This window comes from Mastomys coucha, unplaced genomic scaffold (assembly GCF_008632895.1).
Source record: "Mastomys coucha isolate ucsf_1 unplaced genomic scaffold, UCSF_Mcou_1 pScaffold7, whole genome shotgun sequence".
Lineage (NCBI taxonomy): Eukaryota > Metazoa > Chordata > Mammalia > Rodentia > Muridae > Mastomys > Mastomys coucha.
Window position 1 is genome coordinate 54,919,494 of NW_022196913.1, and position 25,454 is coordinate 54,944,947.

Genomic DNA, 25,454 nt, shown 5'->3' on the forward strand with positions numbered 1-25,454 from the left:
GCAGGAGGCTGACTTTCCTTGAAGTTTTCACCTCAAATACCGCCATCACGCAGGTGTCCGTGGCACTACCCCTCCCCATTGACAACGCCCCTAGACAGCAGGAAGTAGCATAAGAGATACAACGCCCTCGTTCCCTTTTCACCATCAGCTTCCCCTTCCCTTTTTCTTTCCTTCTCTTTATAATATCAAAAAGGGAGGTATGTTAGCATCAGGACATCCAAAGCCTGTGGTGATGCATGGGCGGGTCTCACGGACCTGTTACCAGGGCAACAGCTGCCATATTCCCAGAATCCATTGGGCTCACCTCCCACCTTTACCTGCGGCCACTACATCAGAACCCATATATATATATGGGGAACATTTCTCCATCTTGCTCTTTCTCTCTCTCTCCCTCCTCTCTTTCTGCACTACTTCCCCCTCTCTCCCTCTCAAACCTCTTACACATGGAACCGTTTGGGCCTAGTGTGTGGTATGTCCTGACGCAACCTGCCGTTCTAACACTTCATCTGGCACTTTCAATGTCTTATTTGTTACTTTATTGCCTTTACCCTATTAAATGTGATAATTCCATGATTTCCTAGAAATGGTAGGGTGGTCTCTTATGGCTTGTGTGTAGGTTCACTCCTCCAAATGGATATTGAAGCTTGGTTCTAGTGTAAAATCAGGCAAGTGCTTATCAGGTAAAGAACTGGGCACAAGTGACAATCCTGGAATCCATATAAATGTGGAAGAAATAAAGTAACTCTACAAAGTTGTTCTCTCACCTATGAATGTGTCCTGTGGCATGTATACATCTCAACATACCTACATACATCATACTCAATACAAGGAGCCCATGAATGTCTTACCTAATCCCCGAAATCTCAGGCTTGACTTGGACATGTGTTAGTTCACAACTAGTAACACAGATAACTTACTTAATATTCAGTAGTACTCACCCAACATGAGAGAGGTCCACAGCAGTAAGAGCACATGATCTAGACATGTGTTTTCAATAACTACACTCTGATGAGTACGTTCTAGCCCACCAGCTGTTCTACAGAGGAGTCAGCAGCACCTTTGGCAGCCACATTATTCTCAGGGAGATTGATATCAGTGAAGAAGACCCAGCATATCTAGTTGCCTGTCAAAGAAATATCACAATACTGTGACTGCTGCCACCCACCATACAGACAATACACTATGAAAAATATACATTCTTCACAGCTATCTCTTCACTAGACCCAACCATTTTGAATCAAGAATGCATAGAAGATAAAACTTATGTTAAAAGAGCAACTATGTGACTAAAATACAGACAACTCTGAATCCATCTGCATAAAGAATAATCCAAAGTAAACACTAAAGAGAGCTCTTTGGCCTTAAAGAATTAACTAACACAGTACAGAAGACTGCAATAGCTCAGAACCACTATGGTCAATAGCCTAATGGGCCAGTAACAATTCTCATAGACCTCTAAAACATGCCAATTCATTGTTGCCTGTACACTCTCCACAAAATCATCTGATCATATATATCATATACATGAGTGCATATATAGACATGGGAGGAATATGCCAGTAAACAGCAAGATATTCTCAGAGGAGGGGACAAGTCTTGGCTTTTACATCATGTAACAATACTAGTGGGGCACATTTCATACCAACTTGATGCATCCCAAAGCCAGTTCCTGTACAGTAATCTTTCCCCATAAATATGGCCTACAGGCCACCTGCTCTCCATTTAAGAGCCTCCATTTCAACCCCCAAGCCATAGCACATAATTCACAACATATACACTTCATAGTTTGTGAACACAAGCATGTACCTGCTACCTACACCCTGAACATACAAATATACTGCCTTTCTTTTAGAAAAAAAAAACATGCCTACTTCCAAGTGGCTCATGTGAGCACAATAAGGATACAATAGTCACAGACTCTACAAACCACTGGGCATACACTAATTCTCTCATGTATCACCCTGAAACGTATCCATAGGAAATTAACAGTCCCAGTAAATACATCCCACAATTCCTGATGTACATACAAGTTCCACAGCCTCTCTGCTTCCAGTCACACACAGGGCAGGTCCCACACATACCATAAAACACCTGCATTAGCTCCGAGCACTCAAATTCATCCACAGCTAAAAACAATCTAACATGTAGGACCAAATGCAAACACTAGGCATACACATATAAACAAAATCTTCAAAAATACTACCCTAAATAAACATAAAGAGGATCATAGAGCCACCCATATACACACATTCACAAAATTCATGAATGAATATCCAAACACTCAGATACATACAGAATAAAAAGTATTAATCTCTCATAAACAGAGTCCTGCCTTGATTCCATGCCCAGCACCAAGAGGAAAGGCATCCACAAAGACACAAATGTCTGTACACTAATTTCTGTACACTGTCTACATACATACAATTACCACATACATATACATGCAAACAGTTCTACTACCTGAATATATCTTTCTATGACACAATATGTTGCAGAATATTTGATTACACTATAAACCTTGAGATTGTATACTGGAAAACTTGTCTCTGGTTGTGGTGTAGTCCAGTCCTAGTACACACCCTTAGTCCGAGAGCTTTCTGTTTATTGCAAACAAGACTGAATAAACCACAGGTTAAGAGGCAGAGGCAGCAACCAGTTGACAAGGAGTGACTATAGGAAAAAATCCATAGAGAGTGAGAGGAAGTCAGGTGGTGGATTGGGACACACATGGAGTCCCAATAAGCACCCCCACCTACACACATACGACTTCATATCAAAATAGATAAGTCATATCCAAGTTAATAAAAGTGTAAATTTTTTTATTCATCTGATTCTCATACAAGGACTTTTTTGATTATTTTCACTATTATGATTATAGGAAGACACAAGATTGAATTTAGAAAGGTCTGTTCCCTTGTGTGAAGTTGCTAACGTCACTGTGCATTAAGGGAGCTATAGCTTGGTGGATGGCTGGTCTTCCTCCTTACATGGACAACTTTCATAAGTATAGCAAGGTGGCTCATCATTTTCAATGATATGAGCTATTCTATGTCAAAAGGTAATGATTTGCAAACACTTAGAAGCTTCCTGAGTGTAAGGGACACAGATGTGACACATTTTCAAAGTTTACACTGTGCTTGTTAAATTCTCCAATGCACTTCAAAAGCCAGGGACCCTATGAATGATAGAAAGAAGCCCTCATCTGAGCACTTGCTAATCTCTGTGCAAGAACTCCGAGATTCAGGCCGGCCTTGAAAGGGCACTCAAGTCTCTTGGGGTCACACTGCCTGCAAGACACGAGGAACTAACAGCCAAGGGCAGGGGCAGTGGCGACTGCTGCCCAGGAAGTTAGACCTGAGTTTCTCTTACCTTGCTTTCTATGACATGGATACCAGATGTTGCCATAATGAGCTGACCGACCATTGGTGTGATGCTGCTGTGCTTGTGACCCTCCACACTGGTGCTGGTGTCTTCATGCTTGCATAGCATCCTCTGTGCTTGCACCAGCATCCTCTGTGTTTGCACCAACACCCTCTGAACTTGCACCAGCATCCTCTGCACTTATACCAGCATCCTCAGTGCTTGCACAAGCATCCTCTGTGCTTGCACCAACATCCTCTGTCTTGTATCAGCATCATCAGCATTTGCACCAGCATTGTCAGCACTGGAGTTTGCACCCAAATCCCCTGTGCTTGTTCCCTCCATGCATGTGCTGGATTGCACATCTCTTCCTGAGCAGGTGAGCCATGGATGGATTCTAGGAGCCACTTGAAGATAAGAAATACCCCCAAACACATTTGCCAAGAGCATGCAAAAGTACACATGGGAAAGGAATCCTGGGGCTCCACAGAAAGGGAAGGACAAACCGCACACTGCAGGCAATTCCCAGCCTCATCACCGAGCCTGCATGGCCACCCCTCTTAAAGCTAGGGATTATAAACTCTCCATTCATGCATTTAGCATCCTCACCTGAAACATGTTGAAGAGCTCTGGCCTAAAGTAATGCCCTCCTGCTAGCCACATGGCTTTGGATGGCATTTGCCTCCTGTATGCTGTTTAGGTGCAGCATGCCCTCTCCCAGAGGCAGCCATTTTGCCTCACTAACTTGTGATACTAAGATCTGTAGGTATAACCAGGGTCTAGGAACTGAAAACCTCAAAATCTCTACATCAAACCAAACACGTTCTTGATTCCAATGTAGGGCCTGAGGAATGCCATGGCCTACTACTGAGACAGGGATACAGGTATCCTTCCCAACTGAAAACCAACCCTTGCTTCATGTATTGAAATTGGAAAGATAATAGAGATTATGATATGTAAAATACCAAACAGCCATTAGCCAGCCCACTGACAAATTGTCCAGCAGCACATTGCTCACTAAAGCTACCAGGGAACATCCATCCTTCCTGAGCATTGTCACATAGTCCAGCATCATGAGGAGCCACAGAATAAAGACAAGGCAAGTAATGTCGGAAAACAACAAGAAACCCCTGTCAGGGTCCTCCTGTCCAGGGAACTGACACAGCTCAGGGATATTTCCTAGCAAATAGAAGTTATCCAAGAACTGGCTTAAATTCTCCCAGCCTTCTCAATTTCTCAGCTAAAGTTGAGCCAGAAGATGATGATGTCTGTGCCCATGGAGATGCCCTTAAAGAAGTCCATAGCAAAGTCTAATATATATAATACCATCAGGAATGACCTTGGTATTGGGGCCAAAGATATGCCTTGCACTTCAAGCAGCAACTCTGGTAAGGTGCTGAAACCCAGGAACCCTGCACCAATGAGAGACCAGCTGTTCAATGTGATCCCCACCAAGCATCATTCCTTGCTTGAGTCAAAGACTGAAAGGAAGATGAAATCATATATCATACAGCTTCCCATGAAACAGAAAGAACCTATATATGCATATTCTTATAGGCAATGGATCTCACCCCACCTAAAGTTCCAGCCTTAAACCTTCCCCAGGTTGTATATCCCTCCTCACCCATCTGTGATTCCAAGGGTGAATTCCATTTCAAGGCTTCTATCATCTAGGAAAATGTACATCAAGATCCAGGAAGAACAACAGTAGAAAATATACCAGCAGCAAGGCTAGACAATGCAGTGACTACATACTTAATTCCAGAGGTTCAGAAGTCCCCATCCACTTATTGCTAGCTATGGGCCCTCAAAGGCCCATCCAGATCCATGACAGTGATACCTGTGTGCTGAGCCCTATGCTTCCTGCTTCTTCTAAGCAAAACTCCAGCAGAGCAGAACTCTCTGAGGAACTGGAATAGGTAGCCTACAACCAAATACCAGCCCAATAATGGCCAAACATGCACCATGGGAGAGGTTTGAGTATGTGGCCTTAGGACATCCCCACAGGAGTGCAACATTTGTGGGCACTGAAGAAGAGGTGCCCCCTTCAGGGGCCAAACAGACCAATACATATGAGAGAAAGAGTCTGAGACTTAGTGAATTTTCAATGGCCAAACCATCAGTATCAGTCCCAGGGATTTTGAATTTGTGGAGGCCAACAGAAGCCTGGGCCATCTCCAAACACCTACCCCACAGCACTCAGGGGGATTCAGCTTTAAAAACACAAATATATAGTAAGACTGACTTGAAATCAAGCAAGCAGCCATAGCCTGCTTATCTAGATGGCCCCAGTACAGTACACCCTGCCAAAGTCAGCTTGCCTTCATAGCACTTGCTACCCAGATTCTAGACTAAATGCCAAACCCCCAACACTTCTCAGGGCTTAGGTAATATCTTTATAAGGAGAGATCAGGGCATGGAGACTCAAGAGTTCACAATCCCCAAGGACAAGATGACAACAAAGAATCACAAGGTGTCTTATCCACATGAAGAGAGGCCAAATTTTATGAGATCTAGAGGCATAAGCAAGGGAGAAAGGCTTGGGTGATAAGGCCTTCTATCCCGAGCTCCACCCAGCTCAAGGATACAGCCAAGACTGGGAGTCAGTCCTCCTTATATATGCCGTGAAAAAGAGAAGCTCCTCCTAAAAGATTTCTAACAAACATCATAGGGATGCTGTACAATATGGAAACCTCAGCACAAAATACAAGGTGAAGAGGATTTCTTTGAAAAACAAAATCAGACACAGGACTTATTAACAAGAGAAAAGCCCATTTGCACTATGGCAGCTGAACTGCAAGCCCTCATGAATGTTTTGTACCAGTTTCTGGTGAATAACATAGGGGACCATCAAAGTTACAAGAATGAAAAGTGGAATCACTGACATCCCAGCTGGGTACCTCACCCCACACTTCAGAATGCTTCTTTGATTCACACCATATCACAGCAGGAAGCATAATGAGCTGTGGCCATGCCAGCCCTGAAGAGCACAACCATTCATTCATATACAGGGGGGTTTGGAGACCACTGCAGTCAAACATTGATGCCAGAGGGCCTGTGACCATCATCTGAACCAAGTGAAGAAAGGAATAGGGTTTGACTAGCTCCCCTCTCCCAGTGTGAACAAACATCTATGTTGGTAGAGGGGAATTAGAGACAAGCAGGAGCCAGTTCTTTTTGTGACCAGAGAGTCTGTGACCCAGGTCAAATTAGAACAAAGATTGAAATGAATGGCTATCCACATGGAAGCCCTGAGGGGCTCAACTAGCCCTTCACATACAGCAAAATTGGAAAAAAAACAACAGCCATGCTTTATTCATAAAGTCGTTGATTTCAGGAGCCATCTAGGAGAAACCAAAAACAAGCAGGTGATCTTTCTGAGATGGTTCTGCTATGGACTACAACATTATGACAGAATTGCTTCTTTAGGTAAGGCAAAAAAGGTTATATTTGAAGAAATATTCCTGCTATTAATATGCATTTCCTATTGCTATTAAATTTATATATCAATCACTAGATATTAGCTCATCATTTTGAGCAGATTTTTACAGAACAAAAAAGATGTACTATATTATAGTGATGCTATATAGACAAATAGATGATTTCTTAATTCTTAATGATGATCCTATATCTTTTATAATAGGAGTCCAGTAAGTTCTTTCTGATGTCAAAACTGCAATGAAAACTTTGCCAGTCTTCAAGTGTTATGAGTTAATTGCTTCTTAGATATAAAGAAGGCATTTATAACTTAGAGCACATTCTAAGACATTGTAAAACAATTAATCAAAGGTCATAAAAAGGTAACTAATGATTTACTATTGATGCAAGGACAGAAGATTAAAATATGGACTGTGTTTATCTATAGAAAACTTCAATAATAACTTTGTCACAAAAATTATGGTTAACTTTTAATGGACCTGTTGAGCTTGTGACAGATAATGTTTAGTTAGAAACATAATTATTCCTAATGGATGTGCATGTAAACATTCTGTGTTGAAAACTTCTTACTCAATTTATGGTATGAATTTATGTGTAAACTTGTGATGAAATTTTTACTATGTGATCATGTATTGCGAAAGATGTACAAGGGCTGAGGACAAAGAGAAGACAGAATTTTTTTCTTAGAGAACTTTTTAGAGAGTACAGTTCTTGAATAACTTTTTAGATATAGAACTTGGGTGTTTTTAAAGATGAAAAATCACTTTTAAAAGTGTTCTTTTTTCTGTGACTTTCACTAGCAGGCTGGGAATTAGAGCTGAGAGGTTCTTGTAGGAAAGGAGCAAAGGCTACTTAAGCCCCTGCCATTAGGCTACAGGGGTTCATCTCCTACGCCAGTGGCTTTTCACCATTGGAATGACCAATAAAGTTTTTAGGATGTTTTAGAAGTTATCATCAAGCATTCTGTATAGTTAGAGAGCTGGAACCTCCAGAGACTATCAGTCTTTAAAGCTATATGGGTCTGACTCTGTGTCCCGCTTCCAGGCTGTGCAAGCTCCCAGCACTTTACCAACAAGGAGGTACAAAAAAAGGAATGGGGTGTGTCTGCATTACAGGCACCAATGGGGAAGGAAAGTCCCATTGTAGAAGGAAATGGTACCAGATGGTAAATCAATTTTAAGAGAAAAATGTCAAGGACAGGAGTGATAGGGTCTGTGTAGAAATGAACAGACTTAAGAGGACTTGGTGTCCTATAAAGTGATGAAACAATGTGTTGATGGGTTTCTATCACAGAGATGTAATAAACATGGCAATATGGCCCAGAGGAGGGAAGAAAAGCAGTTGTTTTGAAGCAGGTGTTCTATGTTATCAAAGCTAGATTACTACTAATCTGAAATAGGTTTGGGCACATCATTAAATCATCTAGTAACTATGGTTACAAAATCAGCAAAATAATTAACATGACACAATAAAGTATCTATAGAGTACAAAAAGAAGCACCTGAGAAATGAACATGAGAAAGATAATGAGACAAAATGATAAAAAGAAAAATGCAAGGCTAACCCCATCAGTGAATAGCTGAGACAATGTGCTTTAGAGGGAAAGGTTGATCAACTTAAAAAGGAATGTGTTTTTGAGGTGGACTTTTTTTTTAATGTAGCCCATTACCTCCTAGTCTCTCCCTTTCCTGTATCTAGAATCACAGATTAGGCATTTGGAGCCTGCAAAAGGAGTGTAGAAGTGTTATAGGGAAGGCTCCAGTTGTCTCTGCTCTCCACTCTGCAGATAACTGGGGTCTTGTGCTACTGAAAGAAAGGAACACAGTGTAAGATCAAACACCCAGAATTTAGTGAGTGGGCAAGGAAATCTGACATTAAATAAAACAAGTGGACCTAACAGAATGTACTCACATCTCTTCTGTCACTGTAACCTTTTCCAGTGCCTCCCTCAGAGTGGGCACATGAAGGACAGGGTGTCCTTCTCTTAAAAGCCCATTTTACATGAATTAAGTCTAAATGTTTATATATAGTTATGTATATATATTATATATGACATGTGTTATATATAATATATATTCATATATATTATAAATGTCATATATCATGTATTATATATAATATAGATATTACAAGAATATATCATATATCATATATAATTAAAAGAATATATGATATATAACATATCACATATATGTTACATGAATATATACAAGGGTCTAAATATACTCATAGTTGACAAGTTTATTAGACAAAAGATTAGTCAAAAAGGACCTGAAGGGAACTGAATTTGTCCCAGGCAATCAGCAAATGGCACCTCTTTATTCTTTGTGTTCTGTTTTACAGCCCACCAAAATCTTGGCATCCTGTTTGGATACAAGCTGATGTACTTGGAGTCTAACACAGTACTGCAGTTCTATCTTGATCACCAGTGGTCAGATACCATTAATTTACATACATCCAGCATGCAGGAACTGAGTAGATCCAACTATTACTAGTTAGGTTCTATTTTGGGGCCATTTAGAGAAGAGATGTGAGTACATTTCCTGCTTTCAGGAACTAGCCTCCTGTCTAACACAAGAACAGTGTGTCTTACATAATGAAAGCCTGGTCTGTACAGGCTGGCTAAAATCATATAAACACAATCTGTCCATCACAAGAATGGAGGCTCCACTCAGGGAAAAGGGAATATTCCTGCACTCTCACACTTCAGCAATGTAGATAATGTCATCACAGAGAGCCTTGTGGCAGGGAGATGTGCACCACCAATGGACACCAGGCCATCTCAGGTCATCACAGAGAGCCTTGTGGCAGGGAGATGTGCACCACCAATGGACACCAGGCCATCTCAGGTCATCACAGAGAGCCTTGTGGCAGGGAGATGTGCACTCCAATGGACACCAGGCCATCTCAAGTTTCAGGGCCAAGCTGATAACCCTGCAAGAGCTGCTTAGAGTGGTGATTCTCAAACTGAGGGTCTCGGCCACTTTGGGGGTTGATAATCAGATATCCTGCATATCAGATATTTATGTAATGATTTAGAACTCTAGAAAAATTAGGGTTAGGAAGTGGCAACGAAGTAATTTAATAGCTGAGGGGTCACCAAACATGAGGAATTGTATTAAATAGTTGGAGAGTGAAGAAGGTTGAGAACCACTGGCTTAGCAGAAGGAGATCAGGCAGGAAGGCCAGAAGGAAAAGCATCTATGTAATTCTATATTGTTTTCCTAAGTGACTCTTCCTTACACTGATTGACGTGGACATAGATTCCCAGCAGTAAAGTTTACATGAAACGGCTTCAAATCTCAAACAGTTCCACATGTGCTGTGTGTCCAAGTGTTGTCAACAAGTCTCAATGTCCACTGTGGTCTTAGCCATGCTGTGAGGCAGGCACCTTCTGAAGAGGACACCATCAAATCAGCCTCCCCACTAAATGTAGCATCAATACTGCACAGAAGGTTGAGCAGTGCCACAAGCATCTCTGCCATTTAAATTTCTAAGGTAGGTGCTCCATGAACATAAATTGAGCATGCTAAGGAGTACAGTGAACTCTTCCTTAAGCATGCTTTGGGGGTGTTGTGAACTCTTATACTGAGCATGCTCGGGAAACTAGCATCTTCCTCCAATGGACCCACACTTCTACCCATATGTACAGGCTCCCAGAGTAAAGTCCCAATGCTCTCTTTACCCCCTCAGGTAATAAACCTTTCTCCTCTCTTTTGTCTCATCTCTGCTTAGCTTGTCTTTGACTCACTGCCATGAGAGCCCTTGGTGTTTGTCTTGTGTTCTAGACTATCAGTGTAAGCCCCCACAGCAGGCAATGTGCTGGAGACATCATTTGCAGGGCCTAGACTGCTGGGCCTACTTCAAGGCAGTTGAATTCCTCCAGGAAAAAAAAGAGTTAGGGATGGGCATCCTAAGTCCCTCATATTCACATTAGCAGTATCCTGGGATTTGAACTAGAATATGGCCCTTCCACAAGTAATCCTGTCCAGAGGACATGTGCAAATGTATGGTCATACTCAAGGCTCAGCTCAAACACTTTCTCAATCTATTTGGGACATTTGGTGCAGCATTTGGTGGGAAAAAGAGGACATGATATTTTGGCCTTCTAAATGTGCAAATGAGGCCAAAGGGTCCGATTTCCCATCGGTAACTTACCTGGTGCTAGTGGAAAAGTTTCCAGAACATGCTGCAAATACAAGTCAGGAGCTGGGATGAGGGTTCCATGTTGGACAAGCTTGACCATGACATCATAGCTGATGCTGCTGGAAGATGAAGGAACATAGAGCTAGTAGCTAAGTTCCCAAAGTTTCACTGGTGTCTGATGCGTGTACAGGTACATATTCCCAAGAAGTTGGGCCAGGCTCAGTCCTGAGCCTCTCAGTTCTTGTCAGGATGCTCCCTGATCCCCATGGTTCAACATCCACAGAGATGGGCCTTTTCTCCTTCATCACTTGAGAGACAGAGAAACCAGACTCTGTAAATGAACTTTAAAATATCCCACTGACTCAGTACTCACTGTGCAGTATCAACAGCATCCTCTATCCCATGTTGCAAATGAATTCTGGGGTAAGAAGAGCCATTACTCATATGGACCAGGCCAAAGAGAGGTGGCAAAGCTCTCCTCTGGAATCTGAGCATGCATGAGTAATTGTGAAGGACTGATTGGCTTGTGTGAAGTCCAGCAACTGTGGCTTCCTCCACATGGTCACAGTACTGTTTATCTTCACAGGAAGGACAGGAATGCAGCCAACTCTGCATTCATTCCTTGCAACCTAAATTCCTAGAGATTGTCTAAAACATGTCAGCAGGCTCTACCATCTTCCATGTGTTCAATGTGTCTGACAGCAAGTGTGCTTCTCCTTACTGAACAGAAATCACAGTGACCGTATTGAAGGCACCAGCACATATGTGGACATCCTGCACCTTGCCACTGCCCAAAGTCATGTCTGAAATATGCCCTCTTCCAACATGGTCCAGTAGATATAAGGACCAGCAGGGAAAATATTCCCTCTCTCTCTCTCTCTCTCTCTCTCTCTCTCTCTCTCTCTCTCTCTCTCTCTCTCTCTCTCTCTCTCTCTCTCACACACACACACACACACACACACACACACACACACACACTCACACTCACACACAGACACACTGCTAATTATGATGCTCTGCTGGACACCACCCAACTGTTGCTGGCCAACTACACTGCTAGGAATGTGGCTTTGAAGGAAGTAGGGAAGACTTATCAGAGGATGCATACCAAGCCCTGAAACATAGCAGTGTGTTTCATATCAGAGGGTGGAGTTCTGCAGTGGGATGGCCACTAGGGTCTGAAAAATGTTAGTGGGTGTGAGTTGGCTACAGGGATCGAGGGTGTCTACTAGGTTCTGATACTTAGAGTACATGGGACAATCTGGGCACCTGGATAAAGGCCGGATACCTAGAATTTTAAACAGGAAAAAGGCAGGACGGTGTCCAGCATGGCTTGACAACGTGCAATGTGTATAGATAGAAATGACAGGGAAAGGGGGAGCATGCACCCCTAGGGCACTCTAGTATAGTACCTGATACTATACACAGCACAATGGTGGCAAGAGAAGGGGTGTCCTGTGTGCTCTGATTCTTCAGAGGGTCCTGAGTTTGGTAGTTGAGTGCCTAACAGGACAAACTTTAGCCATGAAACAAGGATGTGAGTTAGGAACAGCAGGGCCTGATTCCTAGCAGTGTACACGAGGTAAGGTCCCTCATAGGGTATGAGACCTAGTACTGTCGATGTGGTGAGAACTGGCCCCACAATTTGTCCTCTGTCCTTCGCGTGTGTAAAAACCCTCATACAATACAACAAACCAAATACTATATTAATATTTTCATGCAAAAGATGCAGAAACTTTAACAAGAGTACTTGATACTTCACACTAGTTCAACCAAACATTTAAAAGCTCACGTTCATGATCAAAATCAGTTCACTCAAGAATATGAGTTTGAAATACACAAATCCATAAATAAAAATATGTGAAGAGTATACAAGATAAAAAGTACATAGCCTTAAAAATGACATACTGTTTTTTCCAGAAAAAAAGTGGAACTAAAGATAATGTTATCTGTGTGACAAGCCAGGTCTCTAAAGACAAATGTGTGTTTTGTCTCCTATGCAGAATCTGCATGTTTGGAGAGCCTAGACATAAAAAGTGGACATGAAAGAAGGCAGGGTTCTCCTTCCCTATACTCTGCTTCACTATACTCATGAATATAAGGTGAGTTGGAAATACACAGATCCTTACATAAAAGCATGTGAAGAGTATACAAGACAAAGCACCTAAGCCTAAGAATGACACTTTGTCATTTTCCAGAAAATAGATGGAACTAAGGATAATGCTACAGGTGATACGTAAACCAAATCTCTAAAGACAAATGTGGTGTGTTTTCATTCCTATGCAGAACAATATCCACGTTTGGAGGGGCCTGCATATAAAACGGGGACATGAAAGAGGGCAGGGCTCTGCTTCCCTGGGACGGTCCACAGGGCTTGTGCTGGGCCTGGTCCTGGGAGTCTCAGTCGCCACAGACTGTCCCCTGTGTGCTGCAGAGTCCTGGGAGGTTCAGAATCCAGACTCTTGCAGCCCAGAGGCCTCCCTTAACTAAACAGTGGGAAGAAAGGGTCAGGACCTACAACCCCACCAAAGTGATGCAGACAAGCTGAGGAGGCAGGGTGCGGGACCCACCTCACTAGCAAGAAAATAAGCCCAGGCTGTACCTGGGTGTTGGTGTATACAGGAGCCCCTCTCCTGAAACCATGATACCAAGCACTCCCTCAGCGAACTATCTCCTTGCTCTGTAGTCCTGGAGTGAAACCTTAACTGTCTCAGCCACTTAGCACCAACTGTAACTCCTGGTCACATGACCGGAACTTGGCCAATCAGACTGGCTAGCCAACCAGGACTCTCCTAACTGGTCAGGTTGAAGTCATGTGACTCTTGCACTCTGGTGAGAAGATTCACATCCAGACCACAGGTGGACAGTCCTATTATTGCAGGAGTAAAAAACGCGGCTTTGCATGCTCTGTGCTCTCTAGGAAGCACCGTCCCTACCCCACTGCCTCTGCTTACAGGAGAACTCATGGCCACACTTCTTTCTCAGTTCCCTAAAAACACACATATTTCTGAGGTCAGATTTATATTTGTTCAGAGCTTCAGCTCCTCCCTGAGTCAGTAACAACTCTAGGGATAACCTTCTGGGTCCAGAGGGCCACAAGACTGAGGAATTCCTGTCTTCAGGAAACTCACAGTCTAAAAGAAAAAGTGAGTGTCTTTTAAGCACTGTCTATGTCTACAGTGTGTACTGTCTTTACCTCAGAGAGGGGGCTCTTCCTTAATGCCGGTGCTTCCACGTGTGCTAACACCATTAATTAGTGAACTCCAAAGGAGCATCATAAAGTAGGCATGCCTTGACATACTTGAATATGTGCAAAATATTTTACAAATATACATTATTTTCCTATGCCTTTTCCCATCACTCCTTGCGCTGCTTTTGTGACAGTAAATTTTACTCCAGAAATTTTTTTTCGCAGCATTACCAACATCCACAATTTTTAACAAATTCTCTGGTACTTTTGGAAAATATTTTCAGTCAGTTGCTAACTAGCCCTTACTGTCCCTGTGCATTTTCTATGTTTCTTCCAAACCTTCAATTTTTGATTTCTTCTAATTTAATGATTTCATATATTTTTGAGAACTCCATACAGAACTGTGTCTACTTCAGTCATGCCCTCCCAGCTTCTCCCATCCCCTACCCAATTCATGATTTCTTTATTGATACACATGTATGTGTGTACAATAAGTAGAGGATCTGACCTTCAAATTCTGGGAAACAGCAAAGAACAATAGTGACAGCTCATCTTGTTTGTAGAGGAGACTCTTGAGCTCTGATCTGTAATAAAAAGGGAAATTTCCTTGATCAGTACTGCTTTAACTATGGCTCTTGGGAGAATCATTATCAATCCAAGTGTTACAACTGCATTTAAATTATGTACATACTTGGACACAAAATATGTGTGTGTGTGTGTGTGTGTGTGTTGTCAATGTTTCCTTTTAATAGCTCCCATCTCTCTGAAATGTGAGTGTCTTAGAGTTTCAATTGTTGTAAAAAGACACCATGAACAAGGCAACTTATAAAGTATAATTGGGGCTGGCTCACAGGTTCAGAGTTTCAGTCCATTATCATCATGGCGAACAGCATGACAGCATCCAGGCAGGCATCGTACTGGGAAAGGAGCTAATAGCTTTATGTTTTGATCAGAAGGCAGCCAGGAAAAGATTAGTCCAGATAGGTAGGAGGAGGGTCTCAAAGCCCACCCATAAAATGACACAATTTCTCAGACATGACCACTTTTTCCAAAGACACACCTCCTAATAATGTCACTCCCTGTGGGCCAAGCATTCAAACACAAGAGTCTAAGTGGACAAATCTATCGACACCACCACAGTGAGTGTTGTAAACAACCCTGCAATTGCCATAGATGTTCACTTGATGATGTTTTCATTGAAGACTTTGCTCACGATTTGGAAGACCCCTTCCCAGAAAAAGGACTCTCAAACAAGGCTTGGGGTTCTGCAATGGCAGACTCCATTTTCTGTCATATAAATGATTCATAGTCCACATGCCAATCTAGATTCAGCAGAAAGTCAATATCTCACCCTTGGAAGACCCACACTCAGAAATGGAGCTGCTGTTGTTGGCTGCAGAGAGGAGAATACTGACAAAGGCATCCTTTCCTCAGTGTCTCCAGGTGCTGGGGCATTCCAGTCATGAAGATGAGGGAAGCAGTATTCACCGGGAGTTCCACAGGGACCAGCCATCCTTACCAAGGTGCTGCCCAAATATGGCAATGCCACATACAGGATGACCTCATGAGAGTGCTTGCACTTAAACTCATCCAACAGAAAGTTACAGTTGGGATGTAAACCTTAGGCTGAGCAGTCAGTCCAGACTCTCATTTCTCCAACCTCTCAGGAGCTGGAAAGTTGGCCATCTTACCTCTTTCCATGAGGTATCCATTGTAGATTGGCTCCCTGGAAGCTTCCTACCATCAAACTACAGATTCCTCTCAAGGCATCCCTGAAATAGTGCTGCTTATTGCAGATGAGGAAATACCACTTGGTACTGTATGGAAGGCCTGGAGAAAAGAGGGATCCCTACCTGTTAGAGCCCCACCAGGATGCAGAGAATTGTGGTGTCAACCAGAGTTACTTGCCTCTGCACAGGGAAAGTCCTCAACTTATCTGGGTGACCAGAAGCTGCACCTCAACACCTCCTCTGCCACTTGACTGGACTGGATATCATGTATGATGCCAAGGTGAGGACACCCAGGTGCTGGTTGGAGAAATGATGTCACTATCACCAAAGCTCACTCAAAGCACTGTCAAGCTGCTGCCTCTGCCTGCAGCTCCCCATAGCTCAGGTAAAAGGATGACACTGCTCTCAAGCACACAAAATTCATCTTCACCCTTGAATGTTGGAACCTCATACACAGGAAGTTTGCAGAGAAACTCAGGGCTTCTGTCGGTTTGGCCAAAGTAGGAGGAGGATGCTGTGGAAAGTACATGGCTTCACCCCTGCTTCACTCAGCAGCAATAAGAACTGTGAAATCTAGGAGTTTTCAGAATATGTGTACAGTGTGCATGGAGTAGGGGGTGCTGTCTGTATGTCCACATAGTACTTTATGCATCATTACATTCTCATAAAGTAATGCTTGTCTGGCTTTTTCTATCACCCTTGGTAATGATCCCTCTCAGTGATTCCCTCCCTCCATCACTCATCCCCAGAGATTGTCAAAGTCCCCTCCATAGTTCTTGGGGTTGCCCCCCTATGGCACCTGTGTCCTACTATCCCCCTCTCCACACACCCTCACCTCCTAGACCTTTTGTACTTTCCTGTTTTGTGAGGTTACTCCACTTGAGATGGAGGAGGGGATAATGCACTTGACAAGGCAAGTTTCTGGGAAGTAGGATGCCCATTCTTTTGGGAGTAAGTCAATGGGTGGTATGCCTTTGTCATATCTGGAATTCTTTTTTTCTTTTTGGAAGTTCTCTATACTGACTTGCAGAGTGATTCCAACTTGGTATCTATTTTGTTGTTGTTGTGCAAGAAAGTGTTCTCATAGTATAAGCTTGCCTCTAGTTTATGTGGATGAAGCTGTCCTTGAACTCCTGATCATCCTGCATCCACCTCTCATGTGGTTAGATTTTAGGGAATGAGGAGAGCTATTAATAACAGCTACCATTTGCAGATAAATGTGAGCTTTTCAATTGTTTCAGAGATGGGGAACTGAGGAGGCACATGATTGAAGATAAAAAGATACTTTGTTACAGTCCTCAACAGGATGAAGCAAGAGTTTGGAGCCATTGGGTTCCATTCTGTGTAGCACACATGCCCTGCTTAGTGGCTCATGCCTGCACTCCCAGCTCTTAGAATAGACAGAAGGAACAGAAGTCCAAGGTTTCAAGGTCATCTTCCAATACTTAAGAGAATTCAGGCCAGCCTGTGACACATAGAGCCCTGTCTTTAACTACATATGTCCTTACTCAAGTATATAAAATCATTGAAGATGACTCTGTCAGATCAGTCTGAGTACTCTTATCTGAGGTATAGAGGATGACTCAGTGGCACAGCTCCTACCTGTAATGCATGGAAAGCCAGCTGAGATTTCACAAAATCTAAGGGACAGGGTTTGATGGATAGTGATGCATAAAGTGTGTCCTTCATGTGGTGATTTCTGTGGGCATATTCAGTACCATGCATATAATATCCATTTAATATATGTATATAATTAGACAAAGAATGCCATCAAGAAATAGTTATCTTTTATAATAAACTTGTAAAATCACTGTAAATTTAATAATCATTTTTGATAGGTTGTTTCAAATTTACCCTACTCTTTCACCAGTACCCCTAGAATTTTTCCTGAATGTTCTTTTAATTTTTTATCCTTTTTTGCCTTACTTGCATCCATGTGTCAACACTAGGTCTAAACATCACTGACATCTTTGGCTAGTGTCACTCTAAGCCCCATCCTGCTTAGAAGGATGTAGTGTAATCTCAAAGAAGGAGGAGAAGAAAAAGGAAGAGGAAGAGGAAGAAGAGGAGGAGGAGGAGGAGGAAAGGAGGAAGAAGAAGAGGAGGAAGAGGAAGAGGAGGAAGAGGAGGAGGAACAAAACCACACTTAAAGGGATAAAGCTGTCCAGAAATCCTTACCACGGGTCACTGAAGAACCAGACACATTAGCTTCTGAGAAGAGTGTTATATAGGAGCAAAAGTGCAACACACAAACTCACACACACACACACACTCACAAATGCAAACAAACACACCAAACTTTTAAAGATCCCAAGATGCAATGATAGTAACCAGGATGGAGCAACATACATTGCATTCCTGGTTTTGGGTGCATCTGAAGCATCCTTCAGGCCAGCATAACTTTCTGCATGATCATTTGGCCTGGATACACAATGGAGTTAATGTGTGTACACTATCAAAAGCAGCAGGAACTGTCACTACATCCCCAGGAATTTCTGATGACTGCTTATAAGCCTGGGGTGTTATGAACTGCTTGTGAAGGCCAACTCTGCTTTCAGTAGGTGTGCCCCTCAATTTTAGGAATCCAACAAGATGCATGTATAGAATTCTCTCCCAGGCAAAGTGGAGAACTCTCTAAGAGATCTGGCTCTTAACCACAGGCTCTGAGTGTGGGATCTCCAGACCATCACAGTCTCAGACTGCCCTCTGTCAAAGCAGAGAGTAGGACTTGAATGTATGTATGTTGAGGAAGAGGGATTTCTAGGAGACCAGGTTCTGCCTCTCTTTTTCTTTAATTAAGAGGTAGGAGGAGTTCAAACGCTTTGCAGAGTGTGCATAAGCCTGGTTTGCATCAGGAGAGATGGACCTGAAAGCAATACCACCTGGAAGTTGTATACTAGAATTCTGAAACATTTAACAGCAGAGCCTTCTCATCCCCTGACAGGTAGATAGATCTCTGTTCCACCTGGCATAGCTAGCACTGAATGCTGGTTTGGAATACACTGCCATACTTTTAGACTAGGAAGTCAGGACTGAGATGAGATTGCTCTATGAGGCTGAATAAAGACCTGAAATTTAAAAGACCCTGTGTGAATCCTTTCCCTGCTCTGGACCTGGTTCATTTGATAAATATGGGACAAGAAGAAAGACCAGATTCCTGCAGAGCTTTGGTGCTGTGCCCAGGAAAGGCCTGTAGGCCTCCTGCCAACCTAGGGCAGATAGCTGAGGTTCCCCCAGAGCTATGCTAACTTTCAGGTGCAGAGGACTAACAGAACACCCTGAGGCATGGTGACCCCTAAACTAGTACACTTGATGCATGGCTTCCAGCCTAGCTCCACTGCAGCCTTCAATCTGGACTCCCCAGGCCTATGTTGGGGAAGATGAGGAACAGGCAACTTGAGGCCTGTGCTATTCCCATAACAGGTAAGTAAAAATAAGGCTAGCAATGACTCAAGCATTTGGCACCACCTTGGAGACAGAAATAACTAGCATTTGAATGATAGCATCACCTGCTGCAAGAGCTATTTGTAACCCCACATCTCCCAGAACAACAAAGAACAGGGTCTAGGGGATGCCTTTCATATATTCACCAACTAGAAAACCTCTCTGTAGTCTCCTCTCTCTGCCATGCTCCAGAGGAAAATACCCACCACTTGTCAAAGACTCTCCTGGTTTTTGTTAGATACTAGTCAACAATGTAGGATAAAAATGTTATTTTCCAGGTCACATCTATGGCAGAATGTTCTGGCCCAGTCAGCTCTCACCTCCCAATGTCCTCTTTCACTATGTCCGCTCCCATTGCACGCTGGAAGAGAGGCAGAGGCTGGCTTCACTCCTCCCTCCTGAGTGAAAAAGAAAGATATATAATTCTTGAAGGAACTTCCATAAAAGCTGACTCCCTCAAATGAGCTCATATTTCCAGGAGGCCAGCTATTTGGAGACCTCACCACAGAAACCTGGTGGTTGCAAAAAGAGATAATAGACCCTACGTTGTCTAAAAGAGCTTATCTAATGAAAACAGCTAACTACCCCAACCTGCCCCTCACAGACTCTTGCCCACATCCTGATCATTAGCTGCAAGCTCCAGCTTTGCATGCAGGCTAAATAATCCGGCCCTGATGTTCCCTGCTGTCCTGTAGCTGCATACACCATGCTATGCACCCACACCTCCTCAACCCCCAAAACAAGTTAGAAATCAGGCCCTATTACACACACCACTAGAGGCAGCCAGCATCCTGGTGGTTCATCAGACTCTGATGGACACCTCCACCTTAGCACCACATACCAACTTTAGTTTCCAGGCCTCCAAGGCAGACACTGACTCTTGGCACTGTAGTAAAGCAATAGCAGTCTGAGGGCACCCACCCAGCAGGGCCTGTTATGTAGCAGTATATGTGGGATTCACATTCATGTGGCTGAGTAAGAAACCTATCAGGGCCAGCAGCTGGGCATCCCCTGCACTCCACATAAAATGCTGGATATTGAGCACTCTTACACACCTTGCCTCCACATACACTTCTAGGTATCAGGCCCTCAGTCCTCCTACCCATTCCACCTTACCCTGCCAGCTCCTGACTTATATTTACATAGCCCCCTTCACTCATAGCCACCTTTCATATACTAAATGTACCAGGCTCTGCTTGTAAAATCCTTGATGCCTGGCACAGCTTCAGACCCTAACTAGAGACTGTCATATTTACACCATCTGTAAACCTGTAGGTAGCAAGTCTCCATGTCAAACATTCATTTAAGCTTTAGTGATTTATGTAAAATGTAAAAATTTTATGTAAAAATTTATGGGTGAGCATATGCATCTCATTTGTATGAAAATGGTTTTTGTCTTTAACAAATAGTAAAGCAATATGCATTCAATACTGATTTAAAACAAATTGACAGTTTGTTTAGCAGTAAATATTTGAGTGACATACCTTATTATAAATATAGACACACTTTGTGTCCTGTGAAAATTTTCTTTGCTCAAAATTTGGGTTGTGAATGGATAAAGTTTAAAGGTCCCCTGATTTTCACCACAAAGAAAGACTCCTGCTGTGTGGGTCAGAGAAACCTTGGCAAATTCATGATGGCCCTGGAAATCCACAGACCCAGGGTAGAAGAGGGCATTATCGCTGGGTTTTCAGGGTCCCCAAGGTCAGAATATGCTACTAGGAAAATGTCTCATGAAAACACACACAACCCTGAGCCCACCCAGCCCCTGGTTGTGAGCTATCCTGATAGACCACCATCTCCCAAACACTGTTATATATCAGGATTTGCCAGATGCCCCACCATCCTGCCATTAAGTTCACAAATATACTTCTAGGTACCAGGCAGTGCTGGACTTCCCTTCCCCCATTGTAGAAGCCCAAAATACAAGGGCTGCTATTCCTCCCCACTAGATGCCCACAAGCACATTGCTTCCAAACACGTCCACTATTTATTTACAGGCACTGTTGGTCATCCATAGCCACCTCTACATTTACCATTTATGAACCACAACTTGCTGAGTCAGTTCCCTTTCCAGAAACTGTTCCACATAAAATGCTAGGTATGAGGCCCTAGTGGACACACACACCCATTTAGTCAATTGGCGTACACTGATAGTTATCATGTTCCACCTGACAGCTTACCCTGGCAATGCCTATGCTATTGGCATATTTCTTACATTGATGGGATGAAAAGGAACCGGATGCTGAATAGTACAGAGCTCTAGGGTAAAACAAAACACCACTACACCCCCTCCCTCAAATCAGTGAAATGATTCCTAATGATATTCAGCTATTTTCATGGACTGGTTCAATTGTCATCAAAGAAGCTGAGCCCCACAGGCTTTGGGTGAGGATGCAGAGACCCATGGCCAAAGACTAGGCACAGAGATGGCCCAAATGGAAGGTTTACATCATATCCCTTCCCCTTGGAGCTGGGAAAATATCATGGGTGTGGTAGGTGAGCAATTGTAAGAGCCAGAGGGGTTGAAGACACCAGGAGAGCATGGCTCTGGATCAAGTAGGCATGGCTGGTGGTTGGGAGGTCACAGAGACTGGAGGAGCAATCTCAGTGCATGTGAGGGCCTGCACTAGGTCTTATTTATATATGTAACTCTTGTTGGCTTAGCATTTGGCAGGTTGGTTCATAATAGCGAAAGTATTGGTATGTCTCTTTTCCCTGATACCAGTACCTTTTCCCACCTACTGAACTGTCTCATCCAACCTCGATGTGATGATTTGTGCCTGGTCTTATTGAATCTTATTGTGTTGTGCTTGGTTGATAGCACTGGAAGGCCTCCTCTTTTCTGAGAGGAGATAGTGGGTTGGCCTGTGGGACACAGGAGATAAGGAGGAAGTGAGAGGAGTGGGGGAAGGGGAAGATGAGGTCATGATGTATTTATTGTATAATAGAAGAAAAGCTAAAATTTTTTAAAAATGCAAATGAATGAACAACTATACTGTATACAAAAAGAAACAAGATGACTTCCATTTTACAATATCATTGTTAGATGGGACATTTTAACAAAGTTTAGAAATGAACTATACCATAAATTACAATGGACATACAGAAAAGTCTATTAACAAGACAAAGGTACACATCCCTCTAAATAGCCAATGCAATCTATAAAAGGCAGAGTACTGCCTTGTTGGCATCAGTGGGTAGAGATGCCCTTGTGCCTGAGGATGTTAGAGGCCCCAGTGTAGGGGAATGCCAGGACATGAAGATGGGAGAGGGTTGGTGGGTGGGGGAACACTCTCGTATATGCAGAGGGAGGGGGGATGTGATATTGGGTTTTTGAAGAGGATACCAGGAAAGGGAAAAATATTTGAAATGTAAATAAAGAGAATATCTAATAAAAAATTGGTAAACAACAACAACAACAAAAGACAAAGGTAAAGATTCCTATAAATAGCCTACGAAATCTCTATAAGTGGTCATATTCTAGGCCACAATAAAGTCTGCCAAATTAGGAAGAAAAGGAAGTAATTTTCTTTATCATACCAAAGAACAGAAGAATAAAATCAGAATCAATAACAGGAGAAATTACACAAATTAGTGGAGAATGGCCATTACACTCTTCAATGACCTGAAAGTTGGTGAACAAAATCTTAGGGGCACAATTTTAAAATTCTATAAGCAAAGGAAAGTAAAACACAGTTTATCAGAACCATTGGGATATAGCTAAGACAGTTCCAAAGGGAGAACTTGTAGCAGTGTGTGCATGCATTAACAACAACAACAACAACAACAAGGGGGAAAAAAAGCACAATCTCAAACAAATGACCTAATGATGCATCCTGAGATCTTAGAAAAACAAAGCACCCTTTGCCACCCTCTACAAGCAGTACACAGCAAGAAATAATAGAGATTGTGGCAGAAACAAATGTAATAGAGACTAAATGAAGAGTATAAACAGTAAGTTAAACAAGAGTTTGTTCATAAGAAAATTAATGGGATTGAAAACCTCCTTCCCAAATTAATCAATGATGTAAAGTCCCAGATAACAAAATTAGAGATGACAGGAGTGATGCTACAACAGATTCAGATAAAATGTAGAAGATTGTTGTGGGGATACGTTGAAGACACATATAGGAAAAATCTTGAGGATGTAGAATAAATAGGAAATCCACTATGACATATCAAAATAGATGATTTCTTAATTCTTATCGATGTTCATTTAAAAAATGCCTAAAACTACATTAGGAAGTATTAAGACCTTTAATAATAGGACCGCTATTAAGTGCTTTCTCATGTCAAAACTGCAATGAGAACTCTGTACATCTTCAAAGCTTCAGAAGAGTTAATTACTACTGAGATAGAAAGCAGGCATTTACAAATTATAGCATATTCCAGGAGTTGTAAGACAATTACACATAGTCATAAAAATTGAACTAACAAGTTACTACAGGTACAAGGACAGAGATAAAAAAAAATGACTGGGTTGATCTGTAGAGAACTTCAATAATATCTTAGTCACAAAAGTATGGTTTTTCACTTTCAATGAACCTGTTGAGCATGTGGCAAATAATGAATGTTAGCTAGATAGTCACTCTTAATGGATATAAAATTATCAGTGTAGTTTTAACCCTCAGAATGAGGAAGAATGTTTTTAGACTTTCTAGACTTATCAGCAACCACTCAGTATAGTCAAAGAGCAAGAACATCTGGACACCATCCATCTTTAAAGCTACACCTGCATTAGATTCTGTTTCCAGCTATGCAGGCTCTAGGCAATTGACCCACACCAAAGGACAAAGAAAAGAATGGCATGTGGCAGCCTTACAAGTTGCAATGGGGAAGGAAAGTCCCAGTGTGAAAGGAAATGGTACCAGATGGTAAATCAACAGATAAATGTCAAGGACAGGAGTGATAGGGTCTATATAGAAATGAACAGACTCAAGAGGGCTTGGTGTCCTATAAAGTAAGGAAACAATATGTTGATGGGTTTCCATCACAGAGATGTAATAAAAATCGCCATTATGGGACAGAGGATGGAAAGAAAACAGCTGCTTTGAAGAAGTTTGTCTATTGTATAAAAGCTTGACTATTACTTATCTGAAATAGGTTTACGTACATCATTAGAGCATCTAGTAACTATGGTTACAAAATCAGTAAAATGATTAACATACAATAAAATATCAATAAAGAACAAAAGGAATCATCTGAGAAATGAACATGAGGTGGAGAATGAAACAAAATATTACAAAGAAAAGTGTAATGCTAACCCCATCAGTGAAAGAGCCATGACAATGTGCTATAGAGCACAAGTCTGGGGAACTTGAAAAGGAACATGGTTTAGGAAAGAAGTTTGTTTGTTTGTTCTTTTGTTTTCTTTTTTATAGATTTATTTTATGTATATGAGTACACACTGTAGAGATAGTTGTGAGCTTTCATCTGGTTGTTGGGAATTGACTTTTAGGGCCTCTGCTTGCTCCAGTAGGCCCTGCTACCTCTGGCCCAATGATTTATTTATTTATTTATTTTAATTTTTTTAGATAGAAGACTGTAGATTACATTTATTTACTTTGTGATAAACCTACTGTTTATATTGCTGGTGATCCAGCAGTGGCCGTCTACGATACCCCCATACCCAAATGACGACAGGTTCAATTACTCTTTCACTTACTGTAAGAGACTTTCTACCACGTGCCTCCCAGCAATCATTTTGACACAGCTTAAGAAATGATAAATTATACCCAACAAAAACAAAAAAGAAACTCTGGGTTTTGTTGCAGATAATTGCAAGAAAATCAGCTATTTGCATCTCTGTCTCTTACATTTAAGGAAAACAAAACAAAACAAAAATCCAATGTTCCTAAAACAAAAGAGACTCAAATATTATCAAAACAACTCATTTTCCTCTCAGAATGGAAAACACTTGGAGGAAGTACTTCTGCTTGAGTTGCGTGTTCAGGGCCCCACTTTGCATCAGCGGCAGCGCCATCACCCTTCTTATGCCCCTTAGGTATTTGGTTGTTATTTCAATTCTCACATATGACCAGTGTTGTGAAACTGAAAGCAGAGAATACCACAGCACCCTTGATATTTGCATCCCAATGCAGCTCTTTAAGTCTCAGGGTGACAGACACTATGTTAGCCTTGTGT